Genomic DNA, 22,252 nt, shown 5'->3' on the forward strand with positions numbered 1-22,252 from the left:
TTAAGTATCCAAGACAAAAATAATCCAGTTCAAAAAAAAGGGATAGACAGAGGAAAAAAGGAAAATACAAAAGAGGTTGTGAAAGAAGGCCCTGGTACTTGGAAAAGTGCTTCACTTCAACAAATCCTAGGTGAATAAACAGATGTGAGGAAATGAGGAGAAAAGACAATTAAGTAAAACCTCCATGATTTAAAATGTTGATAAGTGTCAAGGTAATTCTATCACAAATAGATTTGAAAAATGGTAGAAATAAAGATTGTAAGCCTCAAATATATTTAACTCATTCTTGACTAAAACGGTAGTTGAAACTTGAAGCCAAAATTTTGAGCTAGTGTTAATCTGGAACGTTCAAGAGAAACTAAGAAATTGACACAAGTACTTTGAGAAAACAAAGCTATGACTCACTCACTGTGTGTAGAAAGATATAGATTACTAAATGTCTGTATGCTATCATAAAATGTGCATTTTAATCTATGCTTTTTAGCATTATGTTACATGAATTTGATTTTGTTTAGTACAAATGGTAAAAAGCTTTTTGTAATATACCAAGATTGGTTTTGATAGTTCCAAGTACCATTGATTTGTAACCTTGAGACCAATATTTGTTGTGAAAATTAAATGCACTTAGAGGTTGTAGGAAAAAGTATTAAATTTTATATTTTATCTGACTTTGGATGTAAATTTTGTTTATTAACTCACACTGCTCTGAACCTAAAAGTTTGATAACAACTATTATATGCTCCACCATTTTTATTTTAAGTTAGAACAAGACTATGCAAGCATTTGTACTTGTGATGGTATTGGGGTCCAATACAATGTTAAGTTCAAAGATCACTGGAAGGTGATCACAAAATTAAGAACACAATATTTGGGCCAACATTAAACACCATCAGAATTAGTCTCTATCCTCCCCTTTCCAGTAATGTCACCCTTTATTAAAAGAAAAAATTGCTGGCTGTCCTTTTCTGCATCTCCTCTACATTCAATGCCATTGTTTGCATATAAATTGTCCCCTCCATCTACAATATCATTCCCAGCCTGCACATCACCCATTTAACTTATCAAATTCAACTTCCTTCAAGAAGCCTTTTCAGTTGCTGAAACACAAGTCAAAAGTTTTCTTGTTGGAAGCCACTGGCACTTGATCTCTCCTTATCTTTTGACATCTGACACTAATATTTATCTAAATAAGTATGATATGTATCTACATAATGTCATACTATTTAGTAGTGTCTATATTTCCTCTCATGGGGAATCCTCACTTTAATATTTGTATGTCCCTAGATCTGTGGGGAACATAAAGTACATTGTAGAGGCTTAAAATTTTTGAGTGATTGCGACTTTTAATTATTGAGAACCACCATTTTGAAATTTAGTCTTTTCCTTCCTTCCTTTCTTCCTTCCTTCCTAAGCTCTGGTCAATTTTCAGGTCATCAAATTTTCTTGAAATACATGAAAAAAGGACACACACACAAATCTAGTTGAGAGTATTGGTTTGTGGTAATCTAATTCTCACAGATTTTACTGTACATTATTTGGAACTCTAAGTGGTTTCAATGTAGCCAAAATGAAATGTATTTTGATTTATTCTAGGCATATATTATTGAATGTCTAATGAATATTGATTCATCTAACCAAATTCTCATCTTCTGAGGAGAATTTCTAATGTCATAGTTTGCAAAATATTCTCAGTACTTCAGCAAATGTAATTTCAACTGTTAAAGTTCAACATCACTACAGTTGTTGGCAATATTAAATAATTTTTGTTGCTGTGTGATGTTCGCTGCAGCTTAAATTTCAGGTCATGGAGTGTTATTAATATTATATGGTTGGAAATAATTTCCAGATCAATGAATCGATGCTATCTTAATAGTCTGTGTCTTTAAGTTTCATACTACATTTATTTGTGAGTTGATTTCATAAGAGTAAGTTGCTTTGTGTTGCCTAGCTCATTATCTTGTGAATTTATCCCGAGTTGAAGTCCCTTTGTGACCAAAGGGCAGAGAGAACACCTCCTGAATTATTGAACTGTGCTGATTTGATGGGCAGGCCACACATTAAAGTAAAAAGGAGGGAACTTTCTCTGCAAATACCTACTTGAAGATATTTTACCAAAAAGCTAAGATATCACTGTGGAAACAACTACTCCTACTACTTCAATAGAAGTAGTCTGTCTTTCTATATATGCATACACAAATGTATATATACATATACACACACGTGAATATTTTGGGAAGTTGTATCTGTTTTCTATGATTGGTAACAATCAATGCTCAGGCTCACAAAGTGCTTAAACATTTACACACTGATTACACAAACACTGTATTAGTTGACTTATAGAATTGGAATAACGTACAATGAATAATTTAAGACTTGGAGGCTTGAAGAGAATGGTAGATTGTAGAGTGCATAACTCATGCATGGAAGAGTAGATATTTGAGCCCAGATCACCCAGTAGAAATCTGTCCCACATGCCCATGTTGGTATGTTGACAACTCTACCATTGTACACATTCTTCTGCCATTCTTCTCATTTCAACTTCATGTTAGGCCATGCATTTATAATGTGCGTATTGTGGGGAGAAGCATAGATAAGGGAATGATGAAGAATTACCAAGGATAAATTCACTGATAATGGAAAAAGGGAGAAACATTTGTATTATTATTAAGCTACTAATATGTTAATGACATTAACAAACTTGTCCTTTCTCCTATCCATAATTCAGGCCTACTCAGTCAATCTGGGCACCCCCCCCCATATCCCTATAAGAGGGATTTTACCTTTTCAGAATTGACATCGGGAGGGTGGAAACAGGAGACCCCATTAAAGAGGAATCTGAAGAAAAAAATGCAGAAAATACAGCCTAGGAGACAATGATACCTGTGGTTCTTCTGGTATTTTGATTCAGTGGACGATTAGGGTGTGGGTTTAGAGTTATAAATTTGGGAATATTAAAGCCATGGGTGTCCACATGATCACACAAGCAGAATATAGAGGAAGAATAAAAAGGGCAAATAATGGACTTGGAAACCATAATCTAAGTGGAAGAAAAGTACAGAGAAGTGTGTGTAAGAGAACATTACTGCTACTCTTCACAATATTTATTTTTAAAGTGAAATGTTCACATAAGAAATTAGAGTTGTTTCTTTCATTTTGTTTTTCTAAGATAAATATGCAACCTACTTAATGCATCACAGAAGTCATGTAAAGGAGAATTGCAGATGGCTATGGTAATGAAATATAAGTAACTTTCACAGATTTGGCAAATATGTTCATATTGTGAATAATTACACAATGATGTAATTTTTGTTAAAAATGCAGTAGTATTTACAAAATGTCAGTGAGGGATAAAAGATACCATTTAGTTTGGCAATTTGAGTATTCTAAACTTGAAACAAGTATCAATATTCAAATTCAGGGAGGCTGGGTGGCTCAGTCAGTTAAGCATCCTAGTTGGGCTCAGGTCATGATCTCACAGTGCATGAGTTTGAGCCTCACGTCAGGTTCCTCACTGACAGTGAGGAACTTACTTGGGATTCTTTCTGTCTCCCTCCCTCTCTCTCTCTGCCTCTCTCTCTGTCTCTCAAAATAAATAAATAAAATTTAAAAAATATTCAAATTCACACAGTGTGCATCACTTATGCTATAATTTTCTACAAAATGAAAAGTGGAACAATGCAAGTGAGCATCATATGTGCTCTCATCCATTTTAACAGGTCAGATGATGTTATTAATACTCATGAAAGCACATTTCTGTGTATTTAACCTTCAAGGCTCTACTCAAATTTCAATCTCTGGGGACTTTACATACTTATCAAATAGGAATTATCTTCACTCTCCCAAACTCTTTTATTTAAACAGAAAAGTTGTATATATTTAATACACAGACACACAGACACACACACACACACACACACACACACACACACACATACACATACATACACTTTAAAGAAATACAAATACAAGTGCAGGATTTTACCCAAATTCTGTTTTGTTATGTATATAGATAGGTGTTTTACACAAATGTAGGATTTTAATCTAATTCCGTTTTTTAACCTGGTTTTTAATGTCTGAGATACATGGTATTTTTTCATTACTTTATTCTTGTAAAATCTTATAATGATTTAGCTTTCAATGTTGAGTCATATTTTTTTCTGATTATAGTAAAAACAGCCACTATGAAAACATCACAAAAATAAAGTTAAAAGTAAAAATAATCATAGGTAACTTTCTGTCTTTTCTGCATAAACACACAAATGTTATTTTAAGACATTTTGAACTTTTTTATAAATTTAAAAATATAGCTGTTCTTTCTTTCATGTCATAAGTATTCTTTTAAATCATTTGAACAGTTCTATAGAATTTCACTATTTGAACAAAAATACATTTTGTAAGTTCAATACAAGTAAGTATTTGGGTTGTTTATCATTTGTATTGCTGTAAAACAGACTATGAAATACATCCCTAGCTCATATATTTTCAAGTATCTTAATTTTTTTCTTACATTGTCACTAGATACAGAATTGCTGTGACAAAAGTAGATATATATATACTAAGTAGACTAAGTACTTATTCCATGCTCCTTACATCTTTTTTTAGTCCTTGTCCTAGTAGTCTTAATTAGCTTATCTCCTTTATCAATAGTTAAATCTGTTGAAGGCAGAAATTATATGTGACCTAAAATAACATGTGTGTTGGCCTCGTATGTAAGTCTTCCAAAGTTAAAAAAATGGAGTTGTGTCATATTTGTCTTCCATTCCTTAGATCTAGAGCCCATTAATCTATTCAGCCCACAAAAGTTTCATATTAAGGTCCCTAGGTGATGCATACATTCTGGCTTACGAATTCATGAAGGTACATACTCTGAGAATCATAATTAGAACACAGGTATGTCTGACCCTTACTTCTGATCTCCTGCAATTTAGAAGCCAGAAGTCAAGGAGTCTTTTGAGTTACTGGATTATCTGCTTGCTCTAATTGCATGACTTTGGAAGTGACAAAATCTGGGGTCCTCAAGGCTAACTCAGCCTTCATGTGCCAGTCATCAGAAGGCTATAGAACGATGTGTCAATCTGAAATGCTTAATGATAACTTTGTTCCCACACTGGTCACTTATAGAAATAGCCTACCCTCCTTAATCCTCAAACATTCTATTAAATTGCATCTTTCATTCTATTTATAGTTCAGGCATTTTGACACCCAGTTCAGAAATAAACTTATTCATAGTTACCTGTTTCATCACTTAAAGAGGAAAAAAAAATATATATATATATATGCATTGACTTTAAAGTACTATTTTTACAGTGATAATATTTTGAAAAAATGCAGTACTCTTGTATTTTGAGAGGGTAAAAATCTTGCTGGAGTTATCTTATGAGCTCTGTGCTTAAGAGTCAGAAAGATGCACACTTTATGCCTTGGAAACTGTACTTACCTGGAGCCAAAGCCCATCACTTCCTTCAATGCTGGTGCCAACATGCTTGTCAGTCAGACATCTTTAACTGGAGTATCACTGGCCAGGAACTGCTTGCTTTTTACTCCTACCTGGAACAAAATACAGTGTCAGTCATTTTTTTTTTTTATGTTCATTCAAGCACATTAAGATATTCATTATGTTATCTTTCTCTGTCACATTAGACACCCATTTATTGGAATGTTCAACACAAAGGAGAGAAGCATAAACTCTTCCCCTCTATCATTTATACCGCAATGATTAATATAGCACCTGTTTAAGTCAAAGGGACCGTCTGTATTTTATCTCCTAAAAAAATGTTCGTTGTAAAGGATTATTATTTTAGTGCCATCATTCCTATCCATTTGGTTTAAGTAATTGATGTGTTAATTTAGGAAGCCATTTTTATATATTGTCCTTGGAGATGGTAAGCCATTTTTATATATTGTCCTTGGAGATGGTAAATCAGAATACTTTAAACCCAGAAAATATGTTGAAAATATTGTTTTCTGGATTTTTTTTAACACCATGAGAAGGAATCCCAGTAGGAAACAATTTAGGAATGCAATAGTTTTTCAACTTGTGAGACATTGATGAAGAACACAGATGCTTTCTCAAATGCACCAGAGTGTTGCTACTACAGAACATTAAATAAAAATAGACATTTTGACCAGATGATGAAATCACAGACTCAAAGAAAAAAAAAAAAAAAGCCCTCAGAGCTGGGCTGCCTGTGTATGAATGCGATGTCCTCCGTATGAATGGGATGTTGGGTTATTCTGGTCCTTTACTTGTCACAGTTGGGGCCACGTGACCTTCAGCAGTCTCTCCAGTCTGGTGCACAATCGGGTGGTTTCAGGAAACAGAAGAAATCAACAATGTGCCCATCTTGTTCCAGTTTGTCCAGCCAGCACTTGTTTTGCCTCTGCCTTTGTCTCCTTCCCCAGAACTTGGAATCTGACTCAGGATTGAATCTCATGGTGGAGATCCTGTTATCTGCTGACCTTCCTCCTGATGCTTGCTGCCTGACTAATCCCCTGAGCCAGGCTGATATACCCTACTGTCTGATCTCCCTGCCAGGGTAACCTATTTATTATTACTTCTTGTTGGACCTACTTTGCACTGATCACTTGTTTGAATCTCACCACCCTCTCTGAATGAATAATGTGGCTCCATGTGCTTCAACACAAGGAGTGAAATCAGCTTCCCCAAACCCTAAACTCCTTGGTGTCAAGTTACAAACCACCTATTTTGTCCCATGTTGCTATTGATTTAAGAGCGGGTAACATAAAAGGTGAGAGACAGAGTCATTTCATTTCCTTAATAGAATTCAGATCTTAAGAGAGAATATTGTTCTTACTTTGCAGCCTTCTTAAAAATTCAAATTTTTCTTATCTCACACTGAAATCCATTTTATCCCCTTTGTTTCTTCTGCTCGTTGCACAATAAACTTTCATTAGCTCTCATTTAGATAATAACAATAACTTCTTAAATGTTGATCTAGTGCCAACTGTAAACAGATGGCACTTTCAATTAGAATAATTTGAGGAGAGTTTAATAAAGAACTTATTACAAAACTGTGGGCTCTATGTAGGGAAACCACAGAGAGGATGGAACAAAGTTGTTATCACCCTTCGGCTGGCAGAGATGAGGACAGGGGGCAGCTACTGCCTCTAGGAGACCGATGTATAGCGAGAGCCTCCTGGGTAGAAACACTGATCTTTAATTGGAAGTCCTGTGTGGCACAGGATGGCAGGATGGGAGGGAGCCCTGTCATCTTGCATTCTCTCATCTTCTCTCCGGTTTCCTACCTACACTACCTATGGGACAATCAAGGTCATTGAGCCTCTTGATGAACCCCATCTGGACTAGTTTCTAGTGTTAAAGATTCGGATGGAGAAGGGTAAAGAGTGAATCTGAAAGGCGAATGGAAGAGGTTCAGCAAACACTTACTCATACTCCAGATCATGGACTTTGGAATTAGATACAGGTTTGACTCCTAGCTTTACTTACTTGTGTAACTAGATAAATTTTTATAATTCTTGGTATCATCATCTGTGTAATTCAGATAACATACTTCAGAGTTTCATTGTTAGAATTAATGGCATAACATACCTAATACAAGTATATCTAGTAAGTAGTTAGTATTAGACACAGTGGCAGTAATTCCTCTCAAAATGTGTTGAAATCAAACACAAACACACTCTAGCCACACTACACTCTTCAGCACTCGTAATGGACGGTGTATTTCCAGACCTTTCACAAGTGCTATTCCTTCCCCCTCTCCATCCCAACTTCTGTTTGCCTAGAGAATCCCTACTCATGTTTTAAAATCCATGAAATGGTCTGAAGGTTCCCTTCCGTTTCAAAGGACATCATTCTCTTTTTGTCTTTCCATGGCACATATCACTCTGCAAAGTAATTAGACTATGCCATCTTCCTATTTGACTAGGAGTTCCTTAAAGGAAAGGTTATGCCTGAGAGATTTGTTTCCTCAGAAAGTGGTTCATTCTCAGGTTCTTAGTAGATATTCAATAAACATTAAGTTAATAAATGTGAATTACTAGAGTAAGTCTATGACAATGAAAGGAAAAGGTTTCTTAACTTCTTTTTTTTTTTTTTTTTAATTTTTTTTCAACGTTTATTTATTTTTGGGACAGAGAGAGACAGAGCATGAACGGGGGAGGGACAAAGAGAGAGGGAGACACAGAATCAGAAACAGGCTCCAGGCTCCGAGCCATCAGCCCAGAGCCCGACGCGGGGCTCGAACTCACGGACCGCGAGATCGTGACCTGGCTGAAGTCGGACGCTTAACCGACTGCGCCACCCAGGCGCCCCAAGGTTTCTTAACTTCTTTCCTCTTTGCCCAACGGGCAAATCAATCTGTAACTTGGTAGGTGGTGGGGAGTAAGATTATCATGGAAAGTCAAGACAACTGAAGAAGAGGTCCCAAAGGAAACTCCAAGCACCTCTGCAAGTTCTCCCTGGGACACCCTGCTGCAAAATTCACCTCATTCATCACAAGGCTGCCAGAGACAGTAGTACTGGCTGATTTCAAGCAGACAATTAGTAACTTACAAACTAACTAGGGAACTGAATACAAACACCTTTAAGTATCTGATGCATTAATGTGAAAAGGCAAGTTGAATTGTCAACATTTCCTCTATGACTAACCCAACACTTTTCCCCTGAAATTTAAAATACATATATTGGGGTACTCGGTTGAGCATCTGACTCTTGATTTTGGTTTGGACATGATCTTGCGGTTCATGGTTTCGAGCCCCACGTCAAGCTCTGCACTGTGCAGAGCCTGCCTAGTTTCTCTCTCTCCTTCTCTGTCTGACCCTCCCCCCATGTAACCTTGCTCTTTCTCTTTCTCTCTCTCTCTTTCTCAAAATAAATGAATAAATACACTTAAAAATATAAAATACATGGGGAGCCTGGGTGGCGCAGTCGGTTAAGCGTCCGACTTCAGCCAGGTCACGATCTCGCGGTCTGTGAGTTCGAGCCCCGCGTCGGGCTCTGGGCTGATGGCTCGGAGCCTGGAGCTTGTTTCGGATTCTGTGTCTCCCTCTCTCTCTGCCCCTCCCCCGTTCATGCTCTGTCTCTCTCTGTCCCAAAAATAAATAAAAAAACGTTGAAAAAAATATATAAAATACACATTTTTCTCTGTTTTGTGAACTGGTAAGAAATTTGCATGAATCTAAGCATCATAAAATGGCATATAGGACTAAACCTTTCTCTCACTCTTGCCTCCTTCTTCTTCTTATGTCACCTTCAACAAGATCACCTTTATTGGCAACTGTGGATCCTTGCAAAAATTCCTTATACAAATACAAGAAATCTCGTATGTTATTTGGCTCCCCACCCCCAACTTAAAAAAAAAAAAAAAGACTGCATTCTTCACCCACCATTATTGGCCTTGCCTTTCCCCCTTCCCTACATAAAGTAACTACCAGGCTTTTTATATTAGGAAATAAACAGCACCTCCTGTGTAGCCTTCATGTCTATTATTCTGAATCACCTAAAGTTATTTAATTATACCCCAAGATATTTATCTTTCAAAACTTTTATCATTCTTGAGATTTAAAAAAAAGTGTTAATTTATATCTAAGAGGTACATCTGTAGGATACATTCCTCTGAGAGTGGAGAAGCCAAAGGCAAATGCATTTGTAATTTTCAAATATGTTGCCAATTTTCCCTCCTTGAAAATCAAACCAATTAATGCTACCACCACCAACTTCTACTTGGTTGGGCAGACTTCTAGATTCTCGAAAATCTGATAAGTGAACATTTTTATCTCTGTCATTTAAATGAGCATTTGAAAAATTATGATGTAGGTTCAATATCTCCTTATGTCAATTAAGGGATATTATGTATCTTTTTGTGTGAAACTTCTATTGCTATTCTTTGCAGTTTTTAAATTTCAAGTACAATTTAACACATTCTTTCTCATTCTATGTACTTTCAAAATGAAGCAAAGTCATTAACGACATCAGCAAAATTCCTCTAAGTTAAGGTTTTTAAAAGCCTATGTTCCCAAGCTCCTTGCAATCTTATGCTGGAAAGCAAATCCCCGCAAAGAGGTCCCACAGCGCTCTCTGGTGGCCGTCTGCTCCATCGCATCTTCCCTGCATTAACTCTTGGGGCAGAAACTATAGGTAGATACTGCTTGTTATCAAACTCTTCCTTAACTTCTAAACCTAGTCCCAGTCTCCTCACCCTGGAGACTATATGGAACCGCACCCAGCCTGAAAACGAGGAGACATTAGAGCTACGTTAGCCCTCAAAGAACGAGGTTTGTGTCTGTATATTTGTGGGTGTCCTAATAGGCAAGATTCATTTTTTTTTCCTAGGCGCCAACCTCCCCCCTCCCACTCCACCCCCACCGCCACTCAGATGCTGTAAAAATGGCCCTAGAGTATCTTGTCTTGTCTTGGGCTGAAGTACAAGGCTTGTTCCAGGAAGTCAGGCTCTGCTTCACCCATCTCTACATCAGTGTGTTCAAAAGACCTATCATCAGTTTTTAGAATTCCAAGGAGTCAAAATAGCACAAAGTCAGCTCAGTCAGAAGCTTGAAATTCCTTCCTTCCACAAGTATTTCAAGTACTATATGCACTGTTCTAGGTGCTTGTGATTATTTTCAGTGAACAAAATGTACAAAAAAAAAAAAAAAAAAAAGTCTGTCCTCTTTGGAGCATATCTTCTAGTTCACGGAATTCAGGAAGAGGGTAATTAAGTAATATCCTTATATTGCGAGATATGGGTCTGTGAGATTATGTGGGGGAGAAGAGTGCATGTTTCTCTTTAAATTAGAGAGGAAAATAAAGGGTAGGCCTTTTTGAATAAGGATTTGAGGGTGTGGAAACCATGTGGTTCTTAAGAGAAGAAATCATCTAGAATATGGCAATAGTTTTGTTTTGTTTTGTTTTGTTTTGTTTTTAAATTTATTGATTTATTTTGAGAGGCCGGGGGGGGGAGAGTATCCCAAGTAGGTTCCATGCTGTCGGTGCAGAGGCCGATGAGGAGCTTGATAGCATGAACAGTGAGATCCTGACCTGAGCTGGAACCAAGAGTTGGACACTGAACTGGCTGAGCCCCCTAGGAGTCCCTAGAATGTGCCAGTAGTCTTATGCCTATAGCCCTGCAGTGGACATCTGAAAGATGCCCTTTCAGGATTAACAGATCTTTTCACCCAGCTGATGGGAGTGCTGCCAACTGCCATTTCTAATCCCACCTGGAAATTGCCCCAGGCTGGCCATGTTGCCTCACCAGCCCTCGCTCAAATGCAGCCTGCATCCAGTTACAGACACTAAGCATGAAGGCCTGGCCTACAGCCACCATGCAGGACAGCTCCCTGTGTTGTTGAAAGAAACCTTAGTTGAGGCTACATTGCAGACCATCTGCCATTTGCTCACTCCTTGTTCCTTCCCTTCTGTTTCACACAAGTGGATCTCAGAACACTGCCTATAAACTTCCTGCATGCTGACCTCTGCCTCCTTCTGCTCCTACCCAGAACGGCAAGGTGACCACTATGCAGCTCATAACCTGATACAGCATCCGGTCTTTTTCACAAATATCTGTTGACTACCTACTAGATGCTAGTACTAATTTTGATGTTTAGAACACAGTAGTGAAAAAATGCAATTTGTTCATATGTAGATCATAGCAGAGAAGACAAACATAAAATACATAATAAATAACATAGCAATAACTGCTAAGGAGAAAAAGTAGCAAAAGGGTGGAAGAAATGTCTGGAAAAGGTTACAGTTTTACATGTGAGAGTGAAGTAAATCCTCACTAAAGCAACATTTGAGTAAAGACCTGAAGGGAATAGGGTGTCAGCCTTGGAGGCAACTGGGAGGAAAAAGTTCCAGGCAAAGGCAACTTGAACAACAAAGTCTAAGGTGAGTATTTTTGGTGTTGTTGTTGATGTTGTTTCAGAAAAGCAGCAGGACACCGAGTTAATTTGTAGTGAGCTGAATGAGAGAGAGAGAGAGCACATGCGCGTGAGGGAGCCTAGTAGAAGAGCTCAGAGAATAATGAATCTGAGAGTAATCATCTAAAGGTTACTGTAGAAATAAGACACCAGCTTTTATTCCTAATGAGATGGAAAGACAATGGGGGATTGGGGGTAGATGACAGATAGAACCATTCTGGCTGACTGTTGAAAAGTAACTGAAGGGTGTTAAAGTCAGGAGCAGAGAAAGGAGACTATTGTATCAAACTAGGGAAGGCATGAATATGGCTTAGACTAGGGCAGAAGCCGTGGAGGTGGAAAGAAATGGTTAGAATATTGTATGTTTACAGGTAGAAAAGTTAGGATTTGCAAACAGATTCCACGTGGGGTGTTAGTGAGAGAGATAAAGCATAACCCCGTGGTTTTATTTTTATTTTATTTTTTTATTATGTTTTAAAATATTTATTTATTTTTGGGAGAGAGACAGAGTGCAAGTGGAGAAGGGGCAGAGGAAAGGGAGACACAGAATCTGAAGCAGGCTGCAGGCTCTGAGCTGTCAGTACAGAGCCCGATGCATGGCTCTAACTCATGAACTGCAAGATCATGGCTTGAACCAAAGTCAGACGGTCAACTGACTGAGCCACCTAAGTGTCCCATAGCCCTATGGTTTTATATCTGAGCAAAAGGAAAAGTAGAGTTGGCATTAACTCAGAGAAAAAGGACCACCAAAGCTTAGGGGGAGTTATCAAAAGATTCATTGTGGAAATGTGAGTTTTAGGATGCCCATTAGGCAATAAAATGAAGATATCAAATAGGGATCTGGGTATCTGAGATCCAGGGGGAAGATTGTGGCTGGAAATATCACTTTGGAAGTCATTAGAATATGGGTAGTATTAAAAAGCCCTGAGAGTAGATGACGTCACTGAAGGAGAAAGTCTGTTTGGAAGGTTAAGAGGTCCAAGGACTGAAGGCTGGCAGATGAAGAGGAGAGAGCAAAAAAGAATGAAAAGGAACAGCTACTGCAGTATGCAGGGAAACCAGAAGTCAAGAAGAAACAGTCCTTTGAAGAGGAGAGAATGTTCAACTGTGTCAACTGCCGCTGCTGAGTCAAGGAAGAGGAATAGCAAGAAGTACGCAGTGTATTTGCAATGTAGCAATCGATGACTAAGACGAGATTTGTCTCAGTGAAATGATACGGGAGGGTGCTAGAATGGAGAGGCACCAAGACCTATGTAAACGGGAGACACCAGAGAATGTGTAATATTTTCATGCACAGGTTTATTAAAACTGACTAGATTTCTATTAGAAAGCAAGCCTTAATTTTAGTACTTGGATGGAAGCCTTAATTTTAGAAAGATCATGGTGAAATGACATGGTCTATATAGGACTTCAAAGAAAATAAGTTGAAAATCAATACTAAAGAGATACAAAATTAACCTATTTATCTGGTAACTTAAAAACACATTTAACAACCCAAGAAATATTAGTTTAAATGTAGAATAATAAGTTCTGAATGTAACAGAACTTCTTCATATTAAAACTTGAGAAGCCCTGAGGACCCTTACCCTCTGTGTCATGCTCCACTTCCACAGGCTGAGGACTGCTTCTAGCAACGTATGCAAAATAATTGGCCATGCAAACAAAATCACCATCTTGTACCTTATTTCTAAGATAATTTGACTATTTGCTCATCTTCCCCACTGCACTGTGGGAGGTTTAAACATAAGTATTTATCTTGGTAATTTTTAGCACTTGCCAAAATACCTAACAAGTGGGTGGTGCTCAATGCAGGCTTATTTAATGAATGGATTAGATGAATTTTTGAACAATTGATGGTCTTACACATTGATAAGTATAACTGAGGGATGTACAAAGCTGTTAATATGGCTGAAAATACCTAGATGAATAAGTGGCATGGCAGACATCAGTTAAACTGTTTGGAATTTTTTTTTAATCTGCTCTTTAAACTAGCTGCAAAAATAAATATGCACAGAGTACAGGGTTCAGTAGCTGCTTCTCAGTCCCCCAAAAAGGATCCACTCCTCAGGACTGCCATGACCTTTTGCCTGGCTTTTACTGAAGCTCTCACCTCTCAATATACTCCTTTCTTATTGTAGGTCTCCAAGCTCCTCATCCCCAAATCTCCCACACAAATACTGGCTTTCTGGAGTATACTTTCAGCAGCACAGAGGCTGGGAAAGTTTACAAAATTCATAAGAACACTAACACAGTAATAGACACCTAAGCTGTAAAGTCACAAGTATTGTTTTTTCCTCAACCCATGCCTGAAATGTCATAAGAAAGTTTTCACAATAAAATTAGAAGTAAAAAATCATACAAGTTTCACTGCAACACAAAATATATTTTAACTGAAGCAAAATGTTCTGTGAAGCAGAATTATGAATATGTGCTGATTCATTATCATGTTTATAATGCAAATGACAGGATGAATAATGATTATATATATTAAACTCCTGATTTTGTGAGCCTTACGTAGAATTCTATTTGCTTCTGAAAACCAAAATTGAAGATTTCTTAGTTGAAGATCCAAAAAATAAATAATTATCTTTTTATAAAAAATAATGAGCTGAATATTTGACACTTCTCTTTAACATGTGCATCTCCGTATAGAAGAGGATTGCTCAGTATGGTGAGCAGTTTGATGATAATAATACATCATTAAGCTTTCAGTAAGGTATCTTGGGATGCAATGGTAACATTTAGGTGTCCAAATCCTTTGCTAGATATATTTGACATGTGCTCTCTGGATGACAATACAATTAAAAATACTATGGCATGTAGGTAGTGAGACGGCAAGGTAGATTTTCATTCTGACTCTTGGTTCTAAAGACTAAAATCCTTAAAGTTAGCAGTGTTGTGAATATCTCATCTTCCAAACGCCTTTTCTTCCCTAAACATTTGTGAAACTAGATAAGTTAACTTTGCATATAAAGATATTTGCATAATGTGACTATCAAGGCTGTTTTATTAAAATGTCTACTTCTCAGAGTCAATATCTCTCCACAGAAAACACATCAAGAAGTCAGCAACAACGGAGCCTCCTTACTCTGGAAGGAATCTATGTTTCTTTGTTGGAGGAATAGTGTGCTTGCAAAAGAGCACATTGTTTTTTTCTTCTCCACTTCATCCACAAATGTGACAGATGGAGGAAACAGGTAAAATGAAAAGAAAATTTAGAGCACAAACAATTGTGGAGATGCTTACTGATGATCATAATTTGTCAGTTTGGTGTCTTCCTCATCATTTAAGACCCTGCTGAAAGTCATCGGCTATCCTCAAAGTTAGTTGTTCCATTTACTTATAAATTGCACTGTGATTCTCTATCAATACCACTCTCTCATTGTATTTTAATTAAAAAAAAAAGTCACCGCTTTCTCTCATTTGATCAAGATGTTCCAAGAAGGATGTGTCCCTTATTACTGCCACTCTTTTCTCCTCAAACCTGCCATCATCCCAGTCCATCTCTAGCGCCTAACATCATGCCTGGAAAACAAGTCATTTGAGTGTTCAGTGAAAAAAAATGACTGAAGAAAACACACAACAAATGTAAGAGATAAAGGCAACTAAAAGTAAAATTAAGCTAGATCAAATACCACTGCACTTTTAGCTTCTCTTTTTATGTGATTGGTTCATCTAATACTCTCCTATATCCATATATCTTACAAAGGTGAAAATTTAAAGGTTAACATGCAATATTTAGCAAAACATTTTAAGAAGTCTATTCAAGCAATTTATGTGTTGCAATTGCAGTAACTTCAGGAACACTGTTCTAAGAGTAAGACAAGTATTATCAGTCTAACAACGACAACAAATTTGGCAGTATCCTAAAACATGATCATAGCAGTAGGTACAAAGGAAAAGACTGAAAAGATATATTACAATAAGAGGATAATTACATAAAACAAGAGGCCAGTCACAAGTATAAAGGCTATTTGAAGTGAAAATAATACACTCAGTAGCAGAGTTACATAAGTAAAACAATTCTTACTTGCAGCAAACGACACTAGCATTGATACAATGGCAGGATGGTGAAGCTAAGACTTCTGGGGTAAAGGGTCACCAATGTGAGAAAGGAAGATGTTTCACAAGGGAAATTTTAAGTCAGATAAAGTCCAACCACAAGAGAAACATAATCAATGATTCTCATAGGTTTAATTTTCCTGTCATTGATCTATGCAAAAATTTTCATGTTTGATTCATATTTATGAATTTCCTATTCTTCATACTTCAGCAAATGGTAGTTACTTCTAAACCTTTCTAAGAGATTTTTAAGATTGACAATATATTTAGAGTGAAAAAACTGTCCCGGTAGGAGGACCCTTAAAAAATTATTTATTGATGAAATCTATAGGTTTTCAGATTTCTATCTTTAAGTTGATTTTACTAAGAAGTAACAATTCAGTGATTTATGCAATCACCCCTATTTCCTTACCTCAGTGTCCATGTGCACATTTCTCCTTTCAAACATCTCCAGATGGATGTTGACTATGCCTTCGTCTAGGGGACTTCTACTCTCATCATTAAGGGAAGGGTCACATGACCTAGGCTGACCCAATTACCGCACATCCAGCCCCCTAGTCACGTTCAGAGATGGGCATGTTCTAAGTCTACACTTCTGATGAAAACTCTGAGAAAAAGATACTTTGTCATCCTCAATTAATGAGAAATTGGAAATATGTAGCCTTAAGTCTTGTCCCATCTTGAGATGAGGTGATTTTATATTAATGACAATACACTGAAGAGCAAATTAACACAAATAAAATGGGATACTTGGTGACCCCATTTAATACCTGGACCATGGCTGTTCTGGAACAATCATCACAAAACATTTTAGTTTAACTAATACATTTCCCTTTTCTGTGTAAGCCAGTAAATTCACCTTTTGGTTTCTTGTGATCATTTCCTAATTTTGTCTCTTCACATACATAATAAGGTCTCTCTCATTTGTAACTTACAGCCCAGCTTATCTGTTATCACTCACACCTTATGAATCACTTTAGGTTTTCTTGGCCTTAACTTGTCTTCTGTCCTAGTTGATGCTCTGGCAGTTCTGTGAGCTGTGGCAGACTTCATGCTGACCTGGCCTAACAGTGATTTATCATGAACTCATACCACATACCTCTCATCTTCTCCCTGTGACTTCCACGTTGACATCTAGATGGGAAGGCTGTGAAACCCTTTTTAGCAAACACACATATTTAAGCCAGACCTGTGGGGTTTTAATTTCCCAAGAGGTAAAGCTTTGACAACAGTCTATGGCAGCTGGTAGAAAAATTATTTACCCTTTCCTTCCCTGGACAAACTTCCTTTAAACGGTTTTATTTGGCACCCAACAAAAAACAAAACAAAACAGGGGCGCCTGGGTGGCTCAGTCGGTTAAGCGTCCGACTTCAGGTCACGATCTCGCGGTCCGTGAGTTTGAGCCCCGCGTCGGGCTCTGGGCTGATGGCTGGGAGCCTGGAGCCTGCTTCCGATTCTGTGTCTCCCTCTCTCTCTGCCCCTGCCCCGTTCATGCTCTGTCTCTCTCTGTCTCAAAAATAAATAAAACGTTAAAAAAAAAAAAAAAGCGAACACCAACAAAAAAAAAAAAAAAAGAGAGAGAAAAAGAAAACACTGAGTATGAAATAATCTATTGAAGCTCTGGCTCAATAATGCATCTTTTTATTATATTTCCCCATTCTTTATTCTATTTTTCCTTTATTCCTATTATACAGGGATGTCCCTAATAACACTAGTAGCACATTCTATTTTGTTCTGATTAAGGCAGTTGGAACCATGCATGGCACTGGAAAGCAAAATGAGAAAGGATTTGGAAGTGGGATTACTCACTGGTCTCATATAAGAGATTCCAGTTTTGCTGGTAATAGGGTGGCGATAATCCACAGAATGCAAATGTATCCCAACTACTGAGGCTTTTTAACCTGTGGTTAGTAAGAATCAAACTGAGGAAGACTGGGAAATACTAGCTATTTATGGCCCTTAATGGTGCAGAAACAATGATAACTGTGGAGAGATCTAGCTTTTGTTAACTGAATTAGAAGCCTTGAAAGAAAGAAAGAAGAAAAAATTGAGTGACAGACTCAAGGCAACAAATCTCAACCCAAAGCAAGCTGTAAAAGCCTGAGGGTGGGTCCCTAAAGCAGTTTTTGAAGATACTCTTATCTCCCAGAATTAAAAGGCAAACTACACTGAAAATCAAACCCAGGATTTAATTGTGAAATTAATCCTATTTCACACTGGAGCTATGAAGAACACTGTAGCCTTGGTTGATCTATAATGAAGGCCTGGTCATTCCACAAAACACTATGGGAAACCAAGTCTTACAAGGGTACATTTGAGTGGATGAGCCTTTAAATTCTGAACTCCTAAATTCCTTGGAATCCTCTTAGCCAGAAAAAAAGCAGCACCTTCAAACTCTTAGAGAAAAGTTATACCTCTGCTTGCTTGGGAATGTACAAGGACATTACTTTTAATAGGTCCCTTAAAAAATAATATTATTTTCTCCAAGATCCCACTCTGCAACCCTTTTTGTCCCTACAGGGCAATAACCATGGTGAGATCTTAGCACAGCCTGACCTGAGAAGTACAGTCTCTGCTTCAGAGGGAAATAGCTTACACACTGTAGAAACAGCAGGATCTACCATTCCATAGAGCAGGAACCAAGGTTCAGCATGTTTAAATCTGCTGTGGTAATCAGACCAAGGTGGGGTTCCGTATTAGGCTGGGAATGAGGAGAATTTGACATAGAACCTATTGATGATTTGGATCCCATGTTTGGATAGGAACACCTGGCCCTAGAACAAATGTGCGAGTTTGAATAACTCTTTGAAGATTACATATAATCATGGACTGCATTAAATAAACTAGAGATTTGCAGGCATTTTGTTTGTTTGTTTTTTGTTTTTTTGTGTTTTTTTTTTTTTTTTTTTTTTTTTTTTTTTTTTTTTTTTTTTTTTTTGCAAAGTATTAAAGAAATGTAGCAGTTTAGAATGGTAGGGAAATTTGAATGGATTTACTAGGTAAGGTTTGAAAACTAACCACCTGCATTTATGTCCCTAGGAGAGCCCAGAAGATTCAGTATGATTTAAGCAGTGAAGGGTACATTGGTAAAAAGGGAAAGGGTAACACTGGGAAACTCAAAGGTGCTATGTTCTGTAGTACAGGCCTCACATTGGCTCCCAAATCTGGGGTAAGGGACATTATAGTGGAAAGGAAAAAGTGGAGGACCCTGAGAAGTCCCCGCCTTTGTTTTAACCAACATAGTCAGTCATATGCAGCAATGATTCTTATAATTACAGAAATTAGTGCTACCAAACATCTGAATCCTTAATCCTTAATCCATAAGGGGCTGTTTTTAATAAAACCCTGAGGCATTCCTGCAACTATCACTGAGCCTCAGTTGCCTCACCAGAACTGTCCAGATAAGCCCCAGGATTCCCTGTATAGTGAGAATTCCATTAAGATAAAGACAGAGGCATTTCTAAATCTATCCTTTCATTTATTTATGCATTTGTTTTTCATTTAGCATTTATTGAATTAGAGGTATAGGATGTTAAGATGAGTAAGATAAGATCATTTCTCTTAAAACTCACATCAAGTAGAAAAGTAAATATATTATAGCATGATGTGGGGGGATGAGCTAAATGGATAAGGAGCATTAAGGAGGACAGTTGTTGGGATGAGCACTGGGTGTTATATGTAAGTAATGAATCACTAAAGTCTGAAACCATTGCTACACTATATGTTAACTAGTTGGATTTAAATAAAATTTAAAAACATAAAATAAAAACAAGAAAAAAAGTATATAGCATGATGTGATAAGGGCAATGCAGAGCTGTGTAGAATAGAATAATGTGATAAGAGTAATATGTATATACTATGTAAGAGACATATACACCAGGCAATATAGGAACATATGGTACGTTAAGCAACTGGGAGTTTTAACATACTAAGCAAGCAGATAGCAAATGCAGAGAGGACATTCTGGGTAGAAAAGACCAGTGCTTTCTAGTAGGAAAATTAGAAGCATCATGGTGTGTTCTAAGAACAGCAAACACTTAGGTGTTTATGGAGCATGTTTAAGCAGAGGTGAGAGCAAAGATATCAGGATAGAAAATGTTATGTTAATAACTTTGACATTAACTGATATGATTTTCATGGATTAAAATATGCACACATTTGCATGTTGTTGCCTAATATTAATATTCTTGAGGACTTGGCATGTATTTCACTTTGAAACTGTCCATTAATAGTGTAATATCAATATTGCCTTTTACCAACGTAGTCAAAACTTAGATTAAATGAGGGTCCAATATCACACATATATATGCACATATATTTACGATGTGTATATTTGAATGTCTCACAGGCAGACAGAGTCTTTCTTCCCAACTATAATTATTGCCATATTTATCTTCTATTCCATATCAAAACCTACAGTTAGAACTTTTGAAACCAGAGAAGTTTGAGACACAGCAAACATGCTTTCGACAATTCCTTATTTGAGAAATAGTATAAAATATACTTTCTGCAACTGTGGTCTTAAATAACTGAACTTGGGAGTAAATATGATTTCCAATGTACTGTTTAAACAAAAATATTCACTCCAGCAATATATGATAAAATCAATCCTTTTCCCCAAGAGGCTTAAAATTTCTAAAAGCATTAGTAAGGATTCATTTAACAGACATTAAATGAAGCCTTCCATATAATAGGCACTGTGCTCCATGTTGTAGATTAAAGAATGAAAAAAATATTGTTTTTGCCCTGATGATGATTGCCTAATTGACTGGTGTAATAAATGCTATGACAGCGTAGGAAGTAGCAGGTGCGCAAACCTGAACACAAGCGCGTGTTCTGTTAATGTGAAAATCAAGTGAGGTTAATGTGAAAATCAACTGTGTAATATAGTGCTTGGTAAAGCTGATGACCAGTTATCAAAACATAATCATCATGAAATTTAGAAGTCAAAGTTTGTGGGCCACTTGGGTGGCTCAGTGGGCTAAGCGTCTGGCTTCAGCTCAGGTCATGATCCCACGGCTTATGAATTCAAGCCCCGCATCAGGCTCTGCATTGGTGGTGTGGAGCCTGCTTGGGATTCTCTCTCTCTCCCTCCCTCCCTCTCTCTCTCTCTCTCTCTCTCTCTCTCTCTGTCTCTCTCTCTCTCTGTGTGTCTCTCTCTCTCAAAATAAATAAATAAACTTTAAAAAATTAAACAAAAAAGAAGTCAAAGTTTGTAAAAATAAACCCAAGAACAATTACTAGTGGAAGATAGATATAGTGGTTATGACTGGTAGTGCTTCTATCAGTACTTTTAAAGAATTCTATAGAAAATGTTTCAGAATTAAGAACAGTACCTTAGAAGTAGGTATAAGTAAACTTGCAGGACATCTTCCGTTTTGCTCCTGATAACAGTGGTAGCTTTTTTAAAAGTTGATGATTAAAAGGATATTTAGCTTTCTAAAACTGCAAACAAAGCAATGAGGGACCAGGCATGTAAAATGTTTGTAACTGGTCAATTAATTGCATAGAAGAAAAGCACTCCATAACTAAGGTGCATTTTAAGACACCCAAAATATGTAGGTGAGGTGATTAAAAGAATAATTGAGAATAAGTGAGAACCTAAAGGAAGTAATATTTCTAAAGTATGACCAATAAAGAATTTTATTTCCTATCCATCCAGCTTAACTCATGATACCATACTAAATAAGTACTCTATTATAAAAGTGAACGTAGGCTAAGCATATTGGCTCTTGTACCCATTTGTTCTCTTTTGGTGCTCCAATTTGTTTTCAGAACACAGTCCTTTCAAGTATTAGGCAACAGTTTTTAGAAAACTGTCTTTATAAACTACTGCCTGTATTTCCACAATTGTCAGTTTCATCTAAAAGTTATCATTCCAATGCAAATGCATATATACATACACAGATGGGTGCAGAACCTTTGCCCTTTTTTATCCTGTGTCTTCTAGACTCCTTATTGTAAGCCTGATTTTAAAGAGATTATGGTATTCATCAATGCTCTTCTTTCAATAATCCTGACTCTTCATCTCCTGGGCTCACAGTAAACTGCACCTTCTGCCCTAGGGTTGGGTGGAAGAAATTTGTGGTATTTGGCAGTAACAAGAGGAAGTGATGCACCCCTTGCAATTCTAATATGCCCACCCCCTCAGATGCCAGTGTTGATATTAATTTATGTAATGATATGTACTCTTTTCACATGTGTATGTTGTATGATATAATGTAACATGTTATTGTTCACATGTGTATTAAAGGGAGCCAGAAAAAAATGTGCATGAACCACTGATCTAAGTTCT

The 22,252-nt window shown here is 37.1% G+C and overlaps 1 long non-coding RNA gene across 1 annotated transcript in view; it reads right to left on the bottom strand.

The window, feature by feature from the left end:
- The window catches only part of LOC121020822 (uncharacterized), a 959,466-nt gene that overhangs the window by 546,320 nt on the left and 390,894 nt on the right, over positions 1 to 22,252 (bottom strand). The window contains exon 3 of the long non-coding RNA XR_005786304.1: positions 5,438 to 5,547. This is a non-coding gene — a long non-coding RNA (uncharacterized LOC121020822). The remainder of the gene's footprint in view (positions 1 to 5,437; positions 5,548 to 22,252) is intronic.

Source organism: Herpailurus yagouaroundi, unplaced genomic scaffold (assembly GCF_014898765.1).
Source record: "Herpailurus yagouaroundi ecotype Mexico unplaced genomic scaffold, PumYag 252, whole genome shotgun sequence".
NCBI classification, from domain to species: Eukaryota; Metazoa; Chordata; class Mammalia; order Carnivora; family Felidae; genus Herpailurus; species Herpailurus yagouaroundi.